The following is an 8,364-nucleotide window of genomic DNA, read 5'->3' as shown; positions in this document are numbered from 1 at the left end:
TTTAGTTTGGGGCCTTGTATTCCCCATAGGTCAGTCTTTTTTCCAAAACCTTTTAGGAGTCATCCAGGACACATCTACACACCTTACAAAATCCTAGTTTCAGTGTAGGAATCACTTGTACTTTTATGTCCGGCTGCCTTCACTGTACCTTGGTTCAATACAGTTTGTACTAATAAGCAGGGAAGCGGGGCCAAAAAAATCTGTCTTTGAAAAAGTCTTTTGTAAGTGATATTGTCTGGGCACCAGGGCAGGGCAATGAGAAGGCTAACATCTAGGAAAAGGGAGATTGTCTGTACTGACTGCTGGAGCTAGAGCCTGGGAATTTTCCTAAAGGCAGAAGCATGAAATGAAGCATTGATATGACCCTACAGAAGCACATACTTTGCCTTGATAAAATCTCACAGATTAAGAAGCTGGGGAGGGCAAGCTAAGCAAGAAAGAAATGGAGACAAAGAGATAGAGAAGGCAGTGGGCCAAGTAAGAAAGTAGGAACCAAATGACATGATTCAGAGGAAGAGCTGTGCACGACATGAGGACTGGGGACTGCGTGGAAGACCCTGACACAGACAGCTCCTGGGAGCAGTAGGGAAAAAGAAGAAAGAAAAGGCAATGAGCATATATATTCTTTCTTCTTTTTAGAAAGATACACATACACGTTTTTGTACATAAATACACGTTTTTGTGTTCATAAATATGCATGCATACATATATATACGCATACATGTATGTGTGTACACGTGTTATTTCTTGTGCTATTTCAGTAGAAAAGTGACTGGTGTGCAAAGAGTGTAAAGAGTGTTTGTCTGTTTGCTATCAGCTGTCACATCGCCGAAGAATAAATTGTAAACTCACTTTTCCAGTAGGACCGACGTCCTCAGCAAAGACGAGCTGACATTAGTCAGGAGCTTGGTGGGGAGGCCAAAGAGGCTAATACAGCTGTGAAAGCATAACAGGCTGACAGACTGTTTATTGGAAAACTGCCAGAGAAGCCAAAAGAAGAGACCATGTTTCAAACCAGCCAGTCAAAATGGAGCTTGGGAGTTCACCACAAACTTGAAAGCTGAGTTTAGCACCAGCTCAGCGGTGCCCTACCAATGCTGTGACACATTTTAAATAACAGTTTGGTATTTGTATAAAATTCTTACCTGATTCGTTCTAAGCTGCCGACAAATCATCATTCCAAAGAGAAAGTCTCTGCAATATTAATTTAATCAAAACCATTATTCAGAATTTCCAAACAGAATTTTTTTTTTTTCCCCAGAATCACACAAATGCATAAACATTTCATCTACAATATCTACATGTTTAGCTGCAAGGGACTGCTGTAATTACTTTAGCCGTGGATCATGCCATGAAGTACTGGTCTCAGCCACTGTCCTCACATCATTGAAATTAAGATATATTGAGACGTTTTTTATTATGGTCTACAGGGATCCTGTACAAATAGCTTTCAAAAATGCAATGCCACAAGAATAGTACTGATCTTAGCCCATCCAACGTGTATAAATATACAGCATCCACAACAAACCAAAACAAGCTATTTCACTACTGAAAGACCTAATGATGCTAGATGGAGAAGGCGAGAAAGGGATGGTAGGTGGGCAAAGAATTACTGACATACAGAAGCAGGTCCATTTTCTGGGGAAAAATTGTGCCAGGGATAGAAAATACATGACAGAAAGCACAAAGTTCTAGGCAGGGGACAGATATGAAGCTGGTAAACTAGTACAGGAAGGTGACATGGCAGTGAGGGCAACATCTGTAAGGCCCTGAAGGTGAGGCGGGGAAGATTTCATGTGATGCAGCTAAACAGGAAGCCAATGAGTGGCATAAAGGTAAAGCAAAACCTCTACTGGATCACTTAATCTACTGTCGTGTCAAGTCTCTGTGCAATTCACAGCTTACAGATTTACCAGCTAATGCACTCCTCACGGCAAATTTCTAACTGAGCCAACTGTGCAGAAAGTTTTCAGTTTGGCTCCACCGAGAACGCTGTTTTGTTCACAGCACGGAGCAGTGCGGGAGGAGAGGACTCTTGTTTTCTGTCATTGCCGTTGTATGACGTTCAGCACACTGATGGTGGCATCCTTACTGAAACGCACCATGATTTGTGCAACCCTGTGAAGGACCCAGATGCAGAAGCAACCCCATGGTTACACTCTCCGGATAACAGAGACCTGGTCCGTTGTGGTCATGAGCAACTTTGCCACTGGGGAGAGGAAAGAGGACTGTGCCGGTTGCTTTGCTCCAACTATATTGCTTCCCAGCCTATTTATAGTGTAATTTTAACAGCCATGGAGGACACGTTACTTGGCTGCCCAACTTGGGCTACACAACTAGCAATGAAGGAGGGGGAGGAACAGCAGAGGTAATGGAAATCATAACACGTAGGCTACAAGATCATAAGAAGTCTCTTTCATAACTCAGTGCAGCAAACGGGTAGAGAAGGTGAGTTTTGGGGTTCAGAGTACAATCTGGAGTTTGTCTCACCCAACTAAATGCAAATAAATTCCTCAGGGAGAAGTGGAACTGTTCTGCATTTATGCCAAAAATAAACGAGAACAGTCTCTCATCCAACATGATAACTACTTCTTCTGATGATTTCTTTTGGCTTATTTCCTTCTCACCCCACAAAATGCTGCGTAATGGGCAAATGAACATGGAGTTCTCCTGCAAAAAATTGGATGAGGGAGCAGAGGGAAATCAATTTCTTTATGATGGCTCCTACTAAGAACAAAACCAGAATGCCTAACGAGTGCTGGAATGATAGATGGAGTTCGAGGACAAAGTCTATTATTACATTATGTTAAACTAAAACAGCTTTGTTGACTTCAATACATTTATTCCAAATTTTGTACAGATAGAGACTGTGACTGGAATACACACAGTCTGCAAAGTTGTGGAGCAGGTTCTGGAAACTGGAGGGGTTTCTGCTTCTTCTGACAGTTAGAACTAAGTGGGGTCAACTACCAATTATACAATACATACAGAAAAAAAAATCTAACATTGCTAGCAAAGGATATGCCAGATGAATTAATAGGAAATTTCCCTAATTTATGAGGTTTAAAAAAGAAATTCTTACCTGGGTTGGAACTAAAGAGAGAGAAATGAAACTTTACAAGGACATTAAATACATAATTTTAAAATAGCAAAACATGCTCTTTCCCATAACGTGCAGGAGACCAGCAGAAGTCATGTGTGTAAGAAGATATTCTCTAGCTCAGAGTTTAATTGGAAATTAAAATTAATGTCATATACAATAATTAGAACGGGTGTTCTCAAACTTTTTTTAAACATTTCCCTTTGAAGCAATAGTTTGCTTACCCTGTTTTATACTCTTCGCACCTATTAAACCAAAAACATATATACATAAATACACAATTATGAATAAATCCAGGCTCCTGCTCCAAAACCCTACTTCCAGCAATTTATAAGGTTTGAGGCGGACTGTCCAGTGGAATCATCCATCCCTCACCAGACAGCCTACCTCAAACCTTACAAATCACTGGACTATGATAATAATTTATCAGAGGTACATTAAAGGCAGAAATTAGCACCTGCATTAATGCCTAATCAGGGCTTTTAAAGAATCTTCCCATTGCCATACAGTGTTGCCCCCCTTGGCAAATCTGAAGATAGGCACCAGACCAGAAAGTGCTCTTATCTGGAGCACTGATTCCTACAATGCCGTGAAAGAGCACTGCTCAACTAATGAACTCCTTTTGTAAGGGAACATCTTTCATATCAATGCTAAAAAAAGCATATCAATGCTTAAAAATTCAGGAGCCATCCACAGACATTAGGATGGAGCATGTGAGTCCCATCAGGAAGTTACCATTTCTGGGACATTCCTCACGGTGCATTTTTGAGAGCAGATAAGGATGATTGGGTTCTTCGGTTTGCCGTGGCTGGGAGATAGCGATGTTTCTGGTCTGCAGACAGCAGAGGAGGAAGCGAGATACTGCTGCTGCCAGTGGCGCGTTGAAGCAAAAGAGGTCCCATGTTCAGACTACAAATGTCTTCGTGGAGTGGACTTTGCAGAACTCCGCTAGCAGTGCAGCTGAAGATAGCATTCCTCACATGCATTAGCGTCTAGTAACAGGGCATCCTCCAAAGCACTGATTCTTACATCTTTATTTCTGACAAGGAATAAAAGAAAGTCTTTATCCCTGATATTTCTGATCCCTTTATTCTGATTCCTCATGTCTTTATTGTATCCTACAGGGCAATATCAGAGGAATGGTGGAGCATGTCAAAACGCGTGTGTATTTATTTGTTCATTTATTTTACATGTTTACAAACCCAGGACCTTGGAAAAGTGACTTAGAAAGAGAATGTCTGCCTGCAGGCATATGGACCCTGAGGGTTACAGATGACTGCAAACTTTTTCTGAATTACAAATTTTTTACTTAATTTTGAAATTGAAATGTCAGTCTTCCAAAAATTTTTCTTTTTTTAATATCCAAATGTTAAAAAACCTCCTTCTGCTTATTTTATACCTACTCACATGTTTAGCTGTTATTTTAAAGGGGGTTCTAAAATCTCCTGCTAACTGTTCACCAGTAGTTGTGGTTTCCAGTGACACCTCCTGTGCCAGTCCCCTCCTGAGTAAAAAGGGAGAAATCTGACACTATGAACCAAACATTCATGACTAATTTTCCCATTCAGAGGCTCAAAGTCAAAACCCAGTTTTGTGAAGCATGTAAACCCACACTTAATTTTAAGCTCTGTTCTTGGAGCACGCATTTAAGGTTAAAAATTTTGCTGAATGGAGATTGCCATAAGTGCATCTTCAGTGCTCTGCTGAATCAAGTCGCAAATGCTGATTAAGTTGGAAAGCTAATTCTTATCACAAGGAAGTTGAATACAATCTTAGAAGACATCTACTTTTTAAGGTCAGATTCTAAGCTCTGATATACACTTTATATCTGTAACATCTCAGAAAATGTATAAACACATCTGACAAACTGGGATGCACGTCTGTTGGCCACTCCTGGTTACTAGACAGGCTATCAGATTTGCATCACACACATATGTGTGTTTCCCGGCTCCCCTCAGTATGTGACCTACTTGAGCTTCCTATGTGGAAGGTTATGGTTTAAGAAGCAAAGTTCATGAATCACCCTCTTTATACACCCTGCCCACAGACAGTGTGCTTGCGTATGTAAGCTCCTATGGACCATTTCATGCTTGCAGTCATTGCAGCAGACATTTTGAAATGGTTTGCGCATGCCAACACCTACCTGAAAGTAAAACCATGCCATTAGAATAAATTCAGGACATTCCCTTTGTCAGCTACAGAATACAAAAATTCTCCTGTGATTTTACCTCGGTGCAATACCATTGGCTTAACGAGTGAGCAAACCATGGCAAGGCTGGATTCAAGATTTGCAGGGAGGCATTCAACATATCAGCCGTGCAATCGGAAAAAATATTCATCAGCTTTGCAGGAGACCTTTGTTTGTAGCACAAAGCCTCCTAGATCACTGAACAAGTCTGTCCTATCACCTACCGCATACATGTAAAATACACGCTGCCTCCTGTCCTCCGAGCACAGTTTGAGGACCAAAATCACCTCTCCTGTCAACCCCGACTGAGCGGTGAAACCCGTTATTACCTCACTCCTCGCTCGGCCTCCTCGGAGAGCAGTGTTCAGGTTTCTTTTCTCTGTGGTACTACATCAGTCACTATTACCAGCCTTCAGCCTTCGCTAGATCTGTTACACATCATTCTGTAAATATGTTCACAAAAATTACTTTCCAGCCCAGGTCAGGATTCGATGCGTATCAAGAAGACCTATAAAAGGAATAGAGCCATCAGACGTCACGTCATTCTGAAACAACCCCAAAAAACCAAGTCGGCTTTTTGGAGGAGACAATAGGCTTTGAACTTGGTAATTACCAGCTATTCCTGATGACTGTACATAGGAAAAGCCACAACCTCCACTGTTCATGGAGGCTGCAGATGTAAACCCTTCATTATTGCTTCTGCTATATAAATGTTCTTTTGCCTTCCCGTGTATTTAACCTTTATGATGGCAAAGAAATTCAATGTTTAAATTAGCTTTAATTATGTTTTTCCTCGACTGTTGCAACAAGATCCCTTGAGTGACATCTTTATTTGTGTAAAAGGCAGAAGAGTTTGCAAAAATGGGTTTTAAAACACTACTTCTGGCCCACAAAAGTATTTCTCTCACAGGGCACAATAGACAAAGAAAGGAGACAAGATGCTGGCCTAGAAAAAAAACCCTAAGATGGAAAGAGTTTTCAGGAATCCAGTTAAAACAAAGTGTTATAAAGATTACAGATGGCACTTCAGCCTGAGAGGACTACATGACTTGGGCAGACCCTTTCAAGGCTATCTATCTAAATTGACTAGTGTCCACAACAACATAAGATTCATAAGGCACAAAGCCATCTTTGCTCCTCTCCCACATAATGTGCTTTTTGAGGTGCATTAGATTTTACGTGTAAAATGACTGTATACTTCAAGACACTTAAGCACTCTAATATTTGGAAAACAGAACCCCAAATACTTTTAAAAGTCTGGCCCATTATCAGGTGGAAACCTGGTCAGATTCAAGAAATTGGTAAAAGCAATTTCAGTCACTTCTTTCTTCTCTCTGTTCACCATCAATATATCCTTTTCATATATTGGTCTAATTTAGACTGCAAGCTCTACTGAGCAGGGAATATGTCTTTACATTTATAGAGAGCCCCATAAATTTATGGCACTAGATGTGTTTTTATAATAATAAGTAAGAAAAAAAAAATCAATTATTTCAGTGAAATGATACTTTCCTCACACTAGCAATTGATATTAACACCTCCAGCAATAGCTGATGCTGGCTATATCAATATCAGAGCCTCAGAAAGATCCTGGAAGTTGTGCTCATGTGTTTCTGTAGTGTTTGCATTTTGGACTCTTGGAAAGTAATAAGGCACTGCAATACAAGATGTCTCTTGGCTCCTTGCTGACATAAAGGCACTCTGCTTATCAGTGAATTAAAGGCAACTTCTTACATTCACATAGCTAAATCATTACTGATGTAAGACCATTACATCAAATGACTAGGATACACACAAGTGCAATGCACTCAGCTTTTGTTTCATTATAAATTTCTTTGAACACTGATATAACTGCTGTACCTCCCTTTATGTAGGCCTTTTGTCCTCTCAGCTTTTTTAAGTGCTTCTCTGGCCCACGTTGCAGGACACAGCATGGTTTCAGGCATATAGTTTGCTCTAGTGGTATGCATGCAAAATGAATGCAAAATATGCAGCCAAGATAAGCCCTGGCAGATCTGTAAAGCAGAGCGGAAGAAATCGTTTTGCTCGTTACCTTTAAAATCTCTTCCATTTGATAATTATACAACCAATAGAGGGAGAAAAGCACTTTTCTTTGGCAGAGGTGTGTATTTTCCTGTAATCGTGCAGAACTTTCCAGGATGCCTACTATTTATTTGAATCCTTAGGAATTAATTGTTTTATCCACCCATTTCCACAGGACAAGGCCACTAGATAATGAGACCCATAAACCTTTATAGTTAAGGAAAAACACGGATAACATAGAAACAGGCAGAGCCTTTGCTGGCATAAAAGGACACCTCTAGCTAGTTAACAGGAATAGCCAATGCATTCCTGATCATAAGCGCAATGATTTTAACAGCTGGTCTCACAAAATAGATCCCATAATTAATACATTTGAAACAAACTTGAGTTGCTAGATTAGGGCACTCTGTTCAAGCAGTGGGAGCATTCGTTAAATTGAGCATCAGATATCCATTGTCTGAACATGGTACTGATAGTCGCATTGTAAAGCTGATTTTCTAATATTCTTGGGATGCAATGTACTGCATTTTTTTCATCATTTCCTCTACATGTAAACTGATCTCCTGCGTTGAAGCAGTACTATTTAAAACAAAAGGGTTTGATTTATAGCCAGTCCCCAGCCTCATAAATCACACCTGCAGTGTGGTGCTCTGAGCTCCCTGTGTTCTGCCAGCATTTACCTTTTATAAATGATTTGGGTTTACCTCCCATTGTGATGGAGCCTAATACAATTGCATTCTTCTCTCCCAGCATTCACTCTTGCTGTTGCTCATTATTCCCACTGGGAATTCAGACCTAGTTTTTGCAAGCTTGTCGGGGGGGGAGGGGATTGATTGTGGTGTGGTTTTTTTAAATTAAGGAACGTTGAATTAAAAATTTATGTTCGCATTCTGTAGCTTTTTCTATCGCTAAACATACTATGCAGCGGACTTTTTTCCTCCCCATTGACTATGCTTATATTTAAGCTCCCATTTGCTAAGCTAATGATTTGGAACTTAAGGACAGCAGCTTGAAATGTCCAATATACAGAGTA

The 8,364-nt window shown here is 40.3% G+C and overlaps 1 long non-coding RNA gene across 4 annotated transcripts in view; it reads right to left on the bottom strand.

Annotated features, from left to right (window-relative positions):
* Nucleotides 1-1,191: 1,191 nt before the first annotated feature.
* LOC115351179 overlaps nt 1,192-8,364 on the bottom strand; it is a 161,621-nt gene continuing 154,448 nt past the window's right edge. For all 4 annotated transcript variants that reach the window (XR_005934009.1, XR_005934006.1, XR_005934007.1 and 1 more), the window contains 2 exons: nt 5,618-5,796; nt 1,192-4,139 (listed from right to left, as the gene is read on the bottom strand). This is a non-coding gene — a long non-coding RNA (uncharacterized LOC115351179). The remainder of the gene's footprint in view (nt 4,140-5,617; nt 5,797-8,364) is intronic.

The sequence above is a fragment of the Aquila chrysaetos genome, chromosome 15, assembly GCF_900496995.4.
Source record: "Aquila chrysaetos chrysaetos chromosome 15, bAquChr1.4, whole genome shotgun sequence".
Taxonomy (NCBI): Eukaryota; Metazoa; Chordata; class Aves; order Accipitriformes; family Accipitridae; genus Aquila; species Aquila chrysaetos.
The sequence above is the reverse complement of the archived record's forward strand: the minus strand, read 5'-3'. Positions and strand labels throughout refer to the sequence as shown.